At 43.0% G+C, this 17,000-nt stretch overlaps 1 protein-coding gene and 1 pseudogene across 2 annotated transcripts in view; one reads left to right on the top strand and one right to left on the bottom strand.

Annotated features, from left to right (window-relative positions):
* The window catches only part of cntn5 (contactin 5), a 179,539-nt gene extending 162,739 nt beyond the window's left edge, over positions 1-16,800 (bottom strand). Inside the window, exon 1 of the mRNA XM_083637132.1 lies at positions 16,708-16,800. The gene's annotated coding sequence lies outside the window, so the exon portion shown is untranslated. The remainder of the gene's footprint in view (positions 1-16,707) is intronic.
* Positions 7,593-9,716, top strand: LOC310776489 (DNA damage-binding protein 2 pseudogene; annotated as a pseudogene). Its single transcript has 2 exons — positions 7,593-7,676; positions 8,971-9,716. The product of its transcript is annotated as a DNA damage-binding protein 2 pseudogene (transcript).
* Positions 16,801-17,000: the final 200 nt, after the last annotated feature.

The raw sequence follows: 17,000 nt of genomic DNA on the forward strand, positions 1-17,000 counted from the left end.
GACGGAGCGGGGAGGAAGCGCATTAAGCCCCCCACCTCCCCCGGCGGGGAGTGTGAGTTGGACAGGCACCTGGAGGCGCACGGCAGAGGAGCCGGAGCAGGGCTCCCCGTACCGCACTTGTGGCACACGGTAGCACCGGAAAAATGTCTGAAACACTCTGTGCTAGCGATAATAATGACACATGAACCACCTGTTGCGTTTAAGAGTGAGAGTAAAATGACCTGGGTATTAAGACAGGATGGCGATTGCTCGCTTGACACATTGCAAATTACTGGTGTTGGTGGTTCTCTGCAGAACTTTTTATTCATTCCTGTGTTTTCTGCTTTAGCATCAAAATCAGGTTGTATGGCGATTGCTCGCTACATATATTTGGCTGTCGGTGTATTTTGCATTGGTTCAACTCACCATGAGCGATTTTGAGGATCTGTTCGATTCTGTAGTTAATACTACTAATATATGTCGCTTCACACCACTGCTTCATTCAAGGCAATGTGTTCTGCTCAGTGCAGCTTTGCTAAATGTTATCATGCTGCAAGCCAAGGCAGGCTTACCTGCTAAATCATTGCAGTCTCCAACGGGGACAGAGTTGCTCAGGGATTGGCACCCGGCCTGGAATGAGTGCAGCAGCATTGCCGCAACGTTGACTGAAACCAGGGACTAAATGCATGTTTGATAATACCCGATTGGACACGGGAGAGGGAAGCGGCCGTATGCAACAGGGCAGAGTTGCTCAGGGATTGGCACCCGGCCTGCAATGAGTGCGGCGCACACACCTGGATTTTGAAGCGGGGCTGGCTGGGCTGATATTACGGAAGAGATGCCGGCTGAAAAGGGGGGATACAAGCCTGAAACCTGGGGCGGTGCTGATTGGGCTGCTGCTGTGGGGAGCGTGGGGCTCCCGAGCGTCCTCAGCCGGGCATCGATGAGGGACCCGACCAGTGATGAAATCGTTGTGATCAGGGGATCTTTGGCTCTTTTGCCGCGGCCACGGCCTCCAGAGTGCTACGCGGACTGAGATCCGGGCAAGACGACTTGGACCTCCGTGGCGCTGGATCTCCTTTTGCGGCTGCGGCCCCTGGTGAGAGGAGCGCCCCTTGTGACGCCGAAGATGAAGCCTGGGGATTGGAGATTTGTCCGGGGCTGGTCGGGGCGTTGATCGTGCTCTGGAGGAAGGCGTCCACGGCGGAGTTGACCCTTTGCTGCTCGTCTCCAGACTCAGACATGATGATGGACTGAATGAAGCTTTTTGCTCTGGAGATGCTGGATGAATGCGTGATGCTGACACAAGGTGAGTGATGACTGCACAAGTGTGATTTAAGCTGTGGTGATGGGGGCTTTATATAGTACCAGGAGAAGGGCATTTATGATGTCATAACTGATGTCATTTATGATGTCATAACTGATGTCATTTGGGAGAAGGGCATTTATGATGTCATAACTGACGTCATTTATGATGTCATTTATGATGTCATAACTGATGTCATTTGGGACGTCATGGAGAAGGTGACGTCGGAGATGGTGACGTCATTTAGTGACGTCATTTGGGCTGAGGGGTATGACAGCATGGGGTGCTCTATTAATGCCTTATTTGGTCTTCCATGATTGAAATTCAGTCTACGACTACACTAATAGATGGCAGCATTTGTATTCATAAAATATAATGGAAGTAAATGCATGTTTATTTTAATTGTGGATCATAATACAATGCAATTCAAAATGCACTTTAGTTTAAAAGCAGACAGTGAAAAAAAAAAAATCATGTATTCGGGAAAAAAGTGATCCATCGATTCAAGATGCACAAGATGCATCGATAATCGTTTTAATCTAATCGTAGCTCTCTGAATCGGAATCTAATCAAAGCGTGAGGTGTCTAGAGATTCCCACCCCTAATCTGTATAGTACATGCACTGCATGCATGTACACAGAGTGGACAGTACCTAGCCCTCCTACGCTGTACACACTCTCCTGCTGAAAGCTGCCACTTTGCCTTGGATTCAATCTGTCCTTTATTCACAGGAAACAATAGAACACAGGATTTATCTGTCACTCAATTATGCTTTAACAAGCTCTGTTGAAAATTTTGATTTAATGACTATGTGACTGACATAGTTGGCTGTCTCAAGGGCCATTCTTCGAACTCTAGTGCTCAGGTCAACACAATTAACACATTCACTTGTGTATGAATGTTTAACAGCTAACAACTGAAATGACTGCCCGGTTTTACTAGTACCGGTAATAAATCTCTGTTCTTAATCCGTGTTTGGTTTAAAAGACAAAAACTGAATAAATCTGACAAAACATAGTTCAATTTCAGAAAGAGACGGTTGTTAATATTTAACTATATACTGTGTACAGTATGTGAATGATGGTCATGTTAAAGTGAGCTGTTACAAAATAGAACTACACCATATTAAAAAAGACTCAAGAAAAACTCTTTCTGAATAAATACACATTTGTGACTCAGGTCTCAGAATACAGATTCAAACATACCACAGCTATCAGTGCCTTGGTGCCGGATGTTGCCTTTGTGATAACAGCAAGTTAGAGTAACAGATGAAATCATGACTTATGAATAGAAACACTGTCAGCTTGTGGCACACGCATTTCAAACACTAGCTGCTGGAAATCACAGGTTGCTTCTGCGTAGTTTCTATCCCTGCTATGTTCCAGAAGCTTTCAACATACAGTAGGTGAATTATACGTGCCTGTATTATTGGTTTATATTGATGCCGATGATTAGCCCATTCCCACATCCCAAGTAAAAAGCAAACAGCAGCGATGCAAAATGAGATACTCCATAATGGCATATAGACAGTGAAGAGAGAAAGAAAAGAAAAGCACAAGATACATCGCACAGGCCTTTCAAAAGTCTCATTTTAAAGTTTTAATTTGCTGATACTATCTAATCTAATACATTGTGCATGAGCCAAAATGCTTTTAATCCTGGTCGAAAATTCATTTTGGCATCCGAGTACAGACAAATGAGGAAAGAAACAGAGCTGCATATGGAGTGACAGGTGTGAAAGAAGAAACCATCTATTAGATCTGTACAGTAGTCTCATCCAACAAAGCAATAATGTGACCGGATTTCCCCTGCTCAAATCAAGGGGCACAAGTTGCTATGGTAACTAGGGGTGGCTGTGGCCCAGGAGGTAGAGCGGGTTGTACACTAACCAGAAGGTCGGTGGTTCGAACCCCGGCTCCTCCAGTCTGCATGTCGAAGTGTCCATGGGCAAGATACTGAACCCCAAATTGTCCCTGAAGGTTGCATTAGCACCCTGCATGGTAGCTTGCCACCATCGATGTGTGTTGTAAAACGCTTTGACTAAAAGTGCTATAGAGTGCCGCAGGGATGACGTATTTTTGTAGGCCAAGTTAGCATCGCCCTGGGTTCCCTTGTCTCAAAGTCCATGGGTTTTTTGAATGTGGTTTTGGTTAGATGCCTGAAATAAGGTATGTGGTTAACACAAGTTTATGAGACCTTTGTGTCCAGCAAGATAATCAACACAAATGAACATGACTTGTATGATTTTTGAAGCGTTTATGCAATCGTCAGAGTCAGAAATCGCGATAGCCAGGAAATGCTTCAAAATTCATGAAAGTGGTGTTAGGTTATGGCATATAGGCTATTACCTTATTACTAAAAAAAGAAAAGGAAAAAAACGTATCGATAAGTGCACACAAGCGAAATGTACTGTACATTCAATAATTTTTATTTTAATGGTTATTTCTATCTATTCTTATTCTAATTCAATGTGTTTTATTGTCAGATCACATGTACAGTAGCATTACCATTAAAACAGCAAAAAAATTATTGAATTAAAATTGAAAATGGTATTTAAACCGCTGAAGGCTGTTTCTGTTTTTACCTTTCAAACACAACCAACCAACTTGTTAGGCAGGTATTGAGGCAGATGTGGACTAGGTGGCTGATCAATAAGAAACCTCCATTTGTTCAGAAGCCACTTATCAGAGGGAGTGTTGAGAAGAAAATGATGTGTGGTGGAAAGAAACAATGAACAGCAAGTCAGCTGGAAGATGTTACAGCTGTGCTACAGTATTCAATGAATGGTTTGAAACTTTTTACAACAGGCTATAGCATACATTGTTTCAGTTATTTTTATACTGACAGCCTCCATTTTATTATCACAAGATTATCAGGCCACACTATGCAGCCTTCAAATCTAGTTTGGTGGGACTCTGTCCCCGTCTTGTGTTGTGTGTGTTAGGTCTCTGTGTGTTTTGGGCATAACAGCCATGTGTAAAACCACGTAAGAGCCATGTGTAAAACCACATAAGAGCCAGACCTACAGTAAAACCATGTAAGAGCCAGACCTAAAACCATGCTATAGAGACAGTCCGCCATAAAATGTTATACGGCTGGCACGCGAGTGGGGTAAAACCGCCCATACTGTATATCTCAATGGGCTGACTCACCAAAGGAAGGTGCTGCGGCTCTAAACTACAGGTTTGGGGATTCTAGAGCAGAACACAAGACGTCTGTTCAGATGTGCGTTTACTGCAGTGGTGAAATCCCAGATCGTGTCTGTCTGGGCTGGGCTAGCAGCTAAATTCTAACTTTGCTGAATGAATAGAACAGGGGATTTACCCCACCCTGACCACGCCCCCAGCCAGCTAACCCAGCGTCTATGACGAGACATCGCCTCAATCTATGCGGCCCGATGTCACTTTCATGACACAAAACGTGGCGCAAATTGTGACTGGCAGACACCACCGACCCAACCGCCCGCCCGCCCACCTAGGCAATTTTATTACAGAATGATGTACTGTATCTGTCAACAATGCCGTTATGTAATCCTTTGCAGTCACTTCTCCCATTAAGTTGACTATTATATTTATTGATCTACCAGACTGCCGGAAAATTAGACAATTTGGTATCTGCTTTTGCTCTGGGGTTGCTTATCTTATAATTTTGTGAAGGCAGGGTTTTTGGCTAATCATTTTGTAAGATGAAAACTCATTGTGCAATAGACTACCAACTGAACCACAATGAGAACACCACTGGGATCAAAATATATGCTATTTAGCAAAGAAAATGCAGTTCTGAATATCATCCAAACATCATCAAGGCCATCCCAGTGACAAACATACAGTCATCATCAGTAGCCCATTAGACAGGATAGGTCTAGAGACAGTTAGCATGCCCATGCATACTGTGCCAAGTACTGTTGGCAAGTATTCAAGTTCAAAATGTAGGCCATTGTAGATCAGTTAATGTGTGATTTTGAAGTTCTCGGAAGGTTAAGGTTTTGACTTTAGCTCAGTATTTCTTTCCGCAATACTGTATTGATATTTTTGAAAAATATCGTGATATATATCGCTGTATCGATTTTTTGCACAGCATCTGTTCAGTGACACAATAAGAATACTTATGCACTGAATTTTTTTTATTTCAATGTGTTCAGTAACACAGTGTGCAACTGCAAATTAGCAAATACTGTTCTAATAAATTATAATGGAATTTTTGAATTAGTTTTGTAAACTCAGTAAAGCACGTGTTACAAAAAGCATGGGCATGATAAAGATAAAGTGGTAAAGTTTAGAAGGTTTTAGCACATGTTCTCAACACAACAGATGGCAGAACACAGACCAGGACCTTAGAGCTAGTTATGAATTCGGTGATTTGTCCCAGCCAGGGCTGCATTCTCTCCACAGCGACTGAGCTCCAGATTTTTCAAGAGGCAACTCAAGTGTTTCTTACTCAGTATGATTGTACAGGATGTCTGATGTGAGCTGACGTCAGTCCATCCATGGTAACGATTTTTTTTGCACACCTAAAAGTGCGTAGGACTAAAACCAGAGATACTGTAGATTCTGAGAAAGAAATAGATACACTGTCTACACTTGCACGATACTTTATTGCAATTTTTCAGTCAATAAGAGCTTCATCAGGCAAACATAAAGTATCGCACATGTGTAGACACTGTAGGATTATATTTCTTTCTCAAATTCAGTCAAAGCTAACTTCCCTATACAGTAGTACTACATCTACCCTAGATGCTTGGAAGGAACCCAGTGTTTGTCACAAGAGAATGAACAGGAAGCTTCTGTACAAGCAGAGCTGAGCGTAGCAGCCCTGTTAGCTATATTGTGACAGACATCTCCATACGCATTTCATCTCCCGGGAGAAAGGAGGCATGAGAGTGGAACACAGCACCTCATCATGAGCCTGCAGGTTGTATGACGTAGTACTGTAGAAAGGTGAACCTAAAGAAAATCCTCCTCGGCTGTTGCTGCCTTCTTTAAAAAAATGCCCGCTGCATAACCCTGCAACCGGAGGCAGAACTCGTCATCTTCGGCTGCTCGGAGTCCTCTCTGAATTTCCCTACAGCTGTGCAACAATCTCTGACAATCGGGACAACTGTTGCCAAAAAACGTATTCTGAAGGAATGGAAGTCCTTTTCCCCCTCTTTTCAGGTGTGGCTGATGGACATGATCTCTGTTATACGGATGGAGAGACTCAGGTCTTTGAGAGCCAACTCGCTTAAAAGGTTCTCGACTATTTGGGACCCTTTTTTGGCCTACTTTGATGAGGTTAAGAATGAATAGTGTCTGAGGCTCTCCTGTCTGGTTTCTTGCGTGGGACCCCATGCACAATATCTATTACAGATAAAAGCACCTTATGCGGCTGATAGCAATATGTAATGTTGAACGTTGATGATGTATGTTTTGTTTTGTTGTGTTTTGTTTCCTGTCTCTGAGCCTGTTTATTTGTCTTGTTTGTGTATTATTGTTGTTCTATCCACCTTATTTCTAGCTGCCATGATGCCTATGGGTGCTTCTTCTGGTGTAATCCTCCCAGCCTTGTTGCTGACAGCTTGACACCCGTCTGTAATGTTTCAAAGCTGCAGGCGAACGGAGAAAATCACTAATCAGGTCCAGCTTGGACCTGATTATTTATCTCGTCGATAAATATCCAGAGTTGCTCAAAGAGCAAGATAAATAGTGGATGTGATAGATAAAATTATTACATTCCCTCAAATAAGTCATCAAACCAGTCTTATTTATTGTGACAAGCAACCACCCCCCCCCTCTCCCTGCGTAACGAAAACTCTGACGCTGGGAGGGGGGGGGGGGGGGGGGGGCTTTAACGTGACTTGATTGTTGCAGCTTGCACATTTCCTCGCAACAATCAAGTCACGTTAACCCACCCCCCCTCCCAGCGTCAGAGTTTTAACGAGTCGTTAATAACGAGGAAAGCGCAAGCTGCAACAATCAAGTCACGTTAAACCGGACCTTGTACCCATAATTATTTTACAGTGCGGCATTCAAAAATAAGGTGGATAAAGATTGAAAATAAAATATTGAAAAAATAAAATGCCCACTGTGTTGTAAGGACGGACGTCACCGTGCAGCTTCATCGTGAGTTAGTGGACAATAAGAAGCCCTTGAATTAAAAGGTTTTGAGAACTTTTGAATTGTATTTTGATTGGGGTTACTTTTATGGATTCAGATGCTGTTTTCAAAAAATGTTACTCAGGAAAATGATGAACTTACATTTAACTTATATGAGATGGGGAGAAAGTGTATTGGCGCTAGGTGAAAAGGAAAATCCCAATCAAGGAGTAACAATGAAGTATGCTAATGACCAGGGAATTAAGCTCCTTCCACAGACGCAAGAAAGGTGGGAGATGAGTTATTATGACTCATCCATGGTGTGAAACTCATCCACAATCAACCACCTGCTATCTCCTCTCTCCCCCTCCCTCTCCTCTCTATGACATCACTATAGTAGTGACCTGGCCACCAGGCCAAGAGGTCTATAACTGTATGACATCTTCTGTGATTTATACCTCATCACTGTCTGACATCATCAGTGATATTGACATCCTCATTAGTGATGTCATAGCAGCATGAGCTGTGATTGGTCTACGTAAAATATTGCGGTACGGCATGGCCACGAGGCATCTATCTATAAGAGGGCCTGTATGTCCCCACTAAAGAAAGAAAGAAAGAAAGAAAGAAAGAAAGAAAGAAAGAAAGAAAGAAAGAAAGAAAGAAAGAAAGAAAGAAGAGAGAAAGAAAGAAAGAAAGAAAGCGTTCTGCACTTTTCTCACCGCGAGGTAGAGCGATCTGGAGAGTGGAGCAAATCTGCAGGACAAGAGGCGAGCAGCGGCAGTGGCACGAGCGGCTATCTTCTTCTCTGATTGGTTGCACTCATGAAAGGGCAGCGATAAGTAGGTCAGCGTTGAGATATTTTGAACTCTGTGCGCAGCGCAAAAATGGTACAATCGAGCTGTGCGCGTCGCCAAGGGTAGCGCTGCCGCCTAGTTGAGCAGCGCCGCTGTTTTGACCACCCAGCATGTATAGGGGGGGCTTTAGCACCCAGGTTGCCGATGATGTCATGAGGGGAAAATACCACTGTTTCATATCATTGCGCACCTCTTTCTATGTTAAAAAAAATCAAAAACTTGAATGTATTTTATTTTAAAATAACAGAAATGATTTGATTATTTTCTGAAGCCTGGACGATGTGTTTATAATATACGTGTATACCTCTCTAACATTTGTGTTGCCCCAGCCGCTGCGGCGGGGTGGCCAAACGGAATGAGTAGTAGCTGTACAGTATGCCCTAGGGCTGGATGATATCATAATATGATAATTGGATTACAAAATTCTACTTTGCTTATATGAACCATATTGTGATATACTGTACATTATTAGTATGTTTCGAAACTGACCCCCGTGACTATTCGTGATATTATTATATTCCCCTGCATTCTCCTTCATGCTATTATGACATCATAACATTGTGACATCATAACATTATGATATCATACCATTGACATTTCAGTGATGTCCCTCGAGCAATTGCGATGTCAGCAGTGATGGCATCCTTCTCGCTGAGGCTAGGACCGGCAGACTAAATAATTGACAGGGAGATAGATACCCGCACAGACTGAAGATGGGCAAAGTGAAGAAGAAAACTGGAAAGAAGGGTGATGGAAGCATCTGCACCACATTTACAAGAGCACTCTGGGGAAAAGTCTGCACTCTCAAAAGAGACAGTAGTGTCTACAGGAGCCCTTTGTCCACTCCCCGTGCTCACCCATAGCCCCTTCGATCCCCACTACAACTACATCAACTGTCTTGAATGGCACCCTGCCCATCCCACCACACTGGCTGTTGGTGCCAAGCTTGGGGACTCTCACTCAACAACACAACTTTTGTTCAAGGAAAAGCAGCTGGAGACTGTATCAAAGGGATGACGTTTTGTCCAATGTACCTTTCCAAAGTCTATGTGGCCTCCGATGACGGCACCATGACCATGCCATTTCCACAAGTGACCGGTATGGCTGTCTCTGGACGTGTCTGTGAGCCCACACATGCTGGTGATGTGGGACAACATGGGACAGCTCCAGCTCCTGAGTATGGACGGCCAAAAGATTTTCAGTAACAAGTTGCACAAAGCCAGAGTGACCCATGCAGGGTTCAGCTCCTGTTGTGATTGGGTGATGGCGACAGCCTCTGCTGACCACACTGCTAAGCTCTGGGACCCGAGGAACATTAAATATAATAAGAGCTTCCTCCAAGAAATGCCGCATGACAAACCTGTCAACTCAGCCTATTTCAGTCCTGACTGCTCCAAACTGCTCACCACAGATCAGTATGACCAGACCCGGGGGTACTCGTCCTCTGATTGGTCAAAGCCTCAACATATCATCCAATATCTCTACACACTAGGTACTGCCTAGTGTGTGGATGTTGGATGGTACTGTATGTTGTCGGCGATGCAGGTGTTGGAGGCTGGATAATAGGCTACCATCATGTGTAAATCCTAAATTGATTTACACACTCATCAAGGCCACATGGCCCCCTCTGTATGACCTTTGTGACTGGCCGCTACCCTGATCGTTGTGTTGACATCTTTGACTCCAACACAGCAGAGCCTGTGTCAGCTGAGAGATCCCAACGAATCCCACCACTTCACGTCTAAAATATTATGGGACGTGGAATGGGGTCTGACCTACTAGTGTGGAACCTTGGGAAGACGTGATGATTGATACAAACTGCTTTTGGAGGAAGGAGAGAGGAAGGAGGCACTCAATGCAGCTAGAACCATCAACTTTCATTTTTACGGCATGGGGTCTGTCCGTATGTCTGTTCGAAAGAGGCCAGGTCGCTGATGATGTTACAGTGTTAGACGGCTCGGCCTGGTGGCCAGGTCGTGATGTCATTATATCACCGCTGATGCCACCGGTGGCCCGGCGAATCAGTGGTTTTCAAAGTGCCTGCCATTTAAGACGTCCTCAAATGTAATTATTAGGCTCTTACATAAAGTAATGAAATATATTCGGAAGTTGTATGGCTGTGATCTTTGACATTTGCAATAGTATTGTTAATGGGTTTTTAAAGACATCTTGCAATAGAGTACCGCAGGAATGAGTTGGGAAGACCTGGATGTTAGCACTTCCGCTTCTTTCGCCTAACATTTTTTGTATGGGGATTTTGGTTAAATGTTTGAAATAAGGTTGTGGTTAACTAAAGTTTATGAAACGGTGAGCTTCGTGTTGAGCAAGATAATCTTCACAAATGAGGACCACTTGTATGATTTTCCAAGCGTATATGCGATTTCTTTTAATCACAATTTTCAGAAAACGCTTCAAAAGTCATAAAAGTAGTCATTTGTGAAGATTATCTTGCTGAAGATGATGTTCGCCATTTCATAAACTTGTTAACCACAGACCTCATTTCATGCATTTTACAAGAAATCCCCATACAAAAATCCCATTGACTTTTACATAAACGTATACAATGTAATTCAGCACTGGCGAATGCATATAGAGGAAACAGTGCAAATGATTAAATCATGTCATGAAAGAATCGTAATTTCAGGCTGTCTTGAACCTGAAGATCAGAGGTATATTTGTAATTCCAGCTAATCTTTCTCTTTGGACTATCAGCATGATGCAGATATAGCCTTGGACCCTGTATCTGGCTCCACCTGACTCCCCTGAAACCACACGGCCCATTATTACACCTACATGTCACTAATCTTTCTAGGGCACGAGCATGTTAGACGTTTGGAAGATAAAAAAAACTCAGAGTGTGGTGCTTCATCATGGCCTTGGTAGATTGAGGGCCTTGCACTGTCACATCAAATCAGGATCCGCCTCCTGAAAAACACTCCATCCTCATCAACATCATCACTACCCCCATCTCTACAAATACTGGTGCTCACTCCAGTGACAAACTATTTCCACAGACACATCCAATCTACTACTGCACCACCTATTTATGACTCAAGGAAAAAATAATTTGTGTAAAGGGTGCTTATAGTGTCAAATATTATACAGTAGGTAGGTAGTAGGCTACTCAGTTTGCATTGTTACTTGTTGCCAAAAAATCAGTGAAATGTTGAAATATACAAAAATAAAGACCACATATTTGATCATTAATTTGTGATATTGTAATGTCCTGAAGAGGGGTGTGGTTCTGGTCTTTCCAAACAATATTCTTGTTTTCAAACACTTCCAAGTCACACTACCTACTTCCATGCATCCTAATAATAATGCATCCTGTAACATTTTCCCAACCAGGCATTTTAACAGCAGGGCAGTGAATTGAGAAGAAAGCCTACAGATGACTTGCTGCTGTACTTCAAGCTAACACAATAAAAACGACACCAAAGACAAACAGATAAATGAACCGTATTATCAACCTTTGGCTGTGGGACATATTAGCCAATACCAAAAGAAGTATTTTCAGCCATATAGCCTAGTATTTACTTAGTATACAAAAGAAAGTGTTCACTGCAATAATCAGCAATAAAAAGAAATCCATTGTTACCAGCCATGCTCAATCATGGTAATTACATTACTGCTTAACATAGGTAGAGTACATATTTGTCATGTTGCAAGGATTTGTTCCACAGTTGGCTTCATACAGAGAAAGAGACAGATCAAATCACTAACAAAAAGGAAAGATTAAAGTATGAGACAACAACACTGTACTCCATAAGAACAGTGCAGCACTGTAATCAAATGAAGAGATGCACAGCCATGGAGTGCATATTGTTGCAGTTTGCACATGCTGTAATGTGACAACATCAACGTGACTTGGAAATGTCTGTTTGACTCATTGGACATCAAACCGAAGTCATTCATAACAGTGACAAGTGGAGGAGGGGGGTGCTGAAAGTCAGCTTTTCTTAGGCAGATGCTTCTAAGCAATTATATAAATGAGGTTGTCAGACAGCTCCTGAGGGGCGTTTGTCTTGCAGGCTCTGCAAGACCAATGGGCTCTCTCCAAAGAAAGTGCTATAAAAGCAAGGCAGTCGAGAATGGGTTTGCCACTGTCAAGAATACCAACATTTCTTAAAATAATTTCTTTAATCTAACAAATGCATGTCATCTCCAGTGTACCAAGAAGAAAAACGCCAAGACCCACATCCTCCTTAGTCATTGTGGTGTTTTGAGAGCAAAATGACACCCATGTCATTGTCAATGACACCCATGTCAAGACTGGAGGAAAGCAAACATGTTTACAGATCCCAAGATGACCGGAAATGTTATATCGCCTATTGTGGCTGCACTTAAGCAGTGCAGCCACTTCTATAAGTGACATGTGTGTCCATCCGTTATAGAAGAGAGTGAGCACGAGATTTGAGCACAATGAGCAGTGAGCAGAGATGTGCGCATGAGATTTAGCCTAGGCCCCTCCCCCCGGCTGTACACCTAGGCCCCTCCCCGCAGCTGTACAAGGAAGCGAGAGTAGAGACAGAAAGCACTGCGGCTCAAAGCCGGTGAAACACAAACACACGCACACCTGCGCGCGGCCCGTGCGCACCAGTGGGCTAGCTCGGGCTTTGACAGAGGAAGCCACAGAAGTGATACTGAAAGCTGTAGTTCCTCGAATGGCCACTTGAGGCTGTATCAAAAATTTAGTTGTTCCCTGTTCACCCCAGGTTAAAATGCCCGACTTTCTAACAGGATTCAGCATGTTTACAGCCTGGTTCAAAACACAGTTTTGGTCTTGTTACAGATCAGCGCCCAGCTAATATCAATATTCATCTTCAGGCTCGTATTCTATTGTGTCTAGGGGTTAACATGAGAACAGAAACCAATGAACTGGCTGTTTATCGATTGAGTGCAGGCCGTGCTCACCTGTTGGCTTTAGCTGATGTGGCTTCCAGGAGCCTCCCGACACTCATCTATGGCAGCCCCGTATAGCCAAATAGGCACCCTCTATACCCTCTATACGAGCAGACCACAGATCAATTGACAAACAGCCAAAACAAATAGAAATAAACATTTATCATATCTAAGTGGCAAGGGCGATCGGTAACAGTCTATATAGCTAATTTCACCTTCCATAGCAACTGTATGGGGGGGCAAATTTTTATATAACTCACCTGTTTAGAGTAAAATAGACTACCGGTACTGTATATAAAAGACTACGATGTTTGTATGTTTGCTCTGGGAACGCCCTAGTCTCGTGCAAGCTGCGCAAAGACCCCAAGATGGCGACAGGCCAAAATAGGCTTCAAAACGGGAGTCAGTCCAAAAACCAATGGGTGATGTGATGTCACAGTAGCTACATCCATATTCTTTACGGTCCATGCCGCACACGCACACACAGTGCCAGAGAGAGGGGAGAGGGGGGTGGTGGAGAAAGGTCCGACCTGCGCAAACCTGCACCGCTTACTTCAAAACCTGAGTGTGATTTTTACTTTCCTCGTTGTTGAGCAAATTCCTATATAACCTATTGCACTATTCTGACGTCTGTATGATACTGTCTTCTTTGTGTACATCAGAACTGAAAGCCTCTTCAGGGACATGCCGAGAACCAAGTGTGATCTGCTAGACATTCTTGTTCATCCTAACTTTATTAGTCACAGATTTGTCAGTGCAAATGGGGGCTCCCTTGGGTGCTATTGTCTCGGTAAGAAGTTTCTTTCCCTGCACTCTCTCTTGTCACTGCCGGGATACATTTTGTGCAAGTGTCCCAAGGGCGTTCATCGGAGTTGTCATTTTCAATTAGCTATACCCTAAATGCATGCCTGTTGGCCCTTGTCAATAACCATTTTATTTAAGGGGATGGGACAGCTGTAACTTCATGACATATTCCATTTTCATCAAGGTTAGCTGATCTACCAATTTGCATTTCATCTCACACTCGCCCCCAAGTGGATTCACAAACATTTTGAAACATGTATTGCAAGCAAATACCTGATTTACATGGGATAAGGATGCGGGTAACCTCTGATTGGTGCCGAGTGAAACAGGCACAGCTGTTCATTCCCTCCCTCTATTCCCCTGATATGCAGGTTGAAGCTCTTTTTGATTAGGATTGGCTCTGCTGGCTTTAACTCTAGCCGACATCCCTCTTTGAGATGAACCATTTTCACATGATCCCAGGAAATTAAATCAAGGGGTGGTGTCACTGTAGGTCCAAACACCAACGTTTAAGCACATTAAGTCTCATGAAATAGGCTATATATCTAGATTAACATGCTGGCAAATTATGACAGACCATTTGAAATCACAGGCGTGCCTTCAAGTTAGGCTTCCATCATTACTCCTTAATGAATGCTGTATCACACCAAAAGGAAACAAGGTTAGCATTAGTGACTAGGTTAAGTGAGTATAAGTTAACAGATTTTTAGCACTGCTTTACAGTCACAGGTAGCCTATGTTAACTTTAGAGAAATAATCTGATCTATGTACATCTGAACCTTGATCATTTCTCTTGCACGGTAACATTTATGCAAAATGCCTTTGAGTCAAGCTACTGACAAGCTACATACAAATTAATTCAGTTTAATACCTTGCCTGCCCTTTCAGCGAAATTCTAGAGCTAGTGAACTGACATATGTTTGACTATTTGCTGCTTCCCTCTGTTTGACCTTTGCCCCATTAGTTCTCGGTAAAGTAAACATATTCGTCATCATAATTTAATGACTGTAGATATATTTCCCTAAACACACGCGCGCGCGCACACACACACACACACACGCACACGCACACACGTACATACATTACACACACAACATGAGAGAGATGTGTGTAAATACAAGAAAGCCATTTGCTAAATGATTTTCGCTGAATCGGCTAGACTTTCATTGCACTGTACTGTGGCTAAATTGAATATTGACTACTTCCTCGTAGCAAACGATATAGTATTATGTGACATAACAGCTGAAGACAGATTTTGCTTGTGTTCAATTCACAATACTTCAAGTGAGTGAAATTGTGCTTGAAGCAAAAGCAGACAGAAGACTATGTTTCTGACACCCCTTCACCCCCACATCCCTCACACACACACACACACACACACACACACACACACACACACACACACACACACACACACTTAAATCCACTTAAATCTTGGACTGAATAAAGCGTTGAAGATTGCAAATTAGTTTCTGTATTTTTAGACAGGCAACAATGTTCAAAAGGTTCATGTTTTAGATCTCCAAATGAGTTTTGAACCATGGAGTGACATACTACTTAATGACTCAAATTAGAAACGCTATTGCAGGGTGATGCATGGTGTCCCTGAATGTGGCCTGCATTACAAATGAGAGAAACCTGATGTACAGTAACTGTGGGATTTATTACTATAACAGCAGACACTTTAGTGGCTCAAACTATTACTTTCCTTAGTTCTTCTCCTGCTGGCCATCACTGGCTAATTCATGCCATTAATAAGAAACCCATACAAACTTGGCGGAAGTAATATTCCTAATTGGATAACGCCTTATTCTACTATAACAGTTCAAATAGCCCTCAGCTCACTGTGTATCGTCCTAAAAAGGGCCCTACAAATAAACCAAATAAATGAGATCAAACAAGAGTCTGCGAGTCCCCAAGACACTGCATATAGCGCAGCTGTCACCAGCACTGTCAGATGATAATATTAGACTAAACATTCAATCCAGCAAAAGCCACAAAATTATATTGTGAATTTGGGAATTTTGCATAATCTCTGATTAGATCATTCATGTGGGTCTACTTCTTGTGTGGCAAGTGGCGCCTTAGAAGCCCCCTGCTCTACTAACCCGATGATGCACTCTAGATGAAAAAAATGTTTTTGGTCCTTGCAAAATAGGCTTTTTCAAAAAAATGTTTTACATGGATCCCTTTGAGCTATTATCAAAAGCACCTTAGACCTCAAACCCACTTCAACATGAATGTAGGCTATTTCAAAGCATTTCTCCTCTAAAAAGGCTGTTGAGGTTCAGTGTGGGGTCACATCTCGTTTGAGTTGTAGTAGCCTACCTGGGAAGGTTATTTCATCTTAAACCAAAGATACTTAAAACAAACAATCTTTCGTTCCAACACTGCTTGGGTTGAGCATGTTAGAAAACGGCTCTATCACCACATCACATGCGTAATTGCAACTATATCTTCAGATTTGTATCCAGAAGCAGGCAGTTTTTATAACCTGGGGAGAAATAGCGGGGTGCTGAACGTAGACTGTATGAACAGCCAATTGTCAGTGAACGCCACAAGGACTCACATAATTGATCTAATTAGGACAGCATGCATCCCAAACTATTCCAAGTCTTTCTTCGAGGTTTTTATCAATATTATCATCACAGCAATGCCAGATAATTCCGCCTGCAGCGTAGTCTATAACTTTCTATTTGGACAACCTGCGTTCACTCATACAGCTGTAATGCCCCAACAATGCAAATACCAAAGCAAGTAGAAAGTGAAGTAGTTTAACATTACTTACGGACATCGAAAAAAAGTCGTTCCCTCTCACTTTGCGTTTTCTCTCCCAGAGAAACGGCAGTGGGGACCGGTCTCCCTCTGTCTCCCTCTCGCCCCGAACAGAACAGCGGAATGGCAGTTGGTAATAAGAACATCCAGTGAGGGTCCTCCTCGGCTCTGCCTTCCTATAATCTGGAAAGCCCACATACACAGTTACATCCTCGGCAGCTCCGGACAAAATTAAGATTTCTGTCGGTGCCCCCGGCTCCTCTCCGGGTGCGGGCAGCTTCTCCCCACACTTTTAGGAAGCTTTCG

This window comes from Poromitra crassiceps, assembly GCF_964638095.1.
Source record: "Poromitra crassiceps genome assembly, chromosome: 5".
NCBI lineage: Eukaryota > Metazoa > Chordata > Actinopteri > Beryciformes > Melamphaidae > Poromitra > Poromitra crassiceps.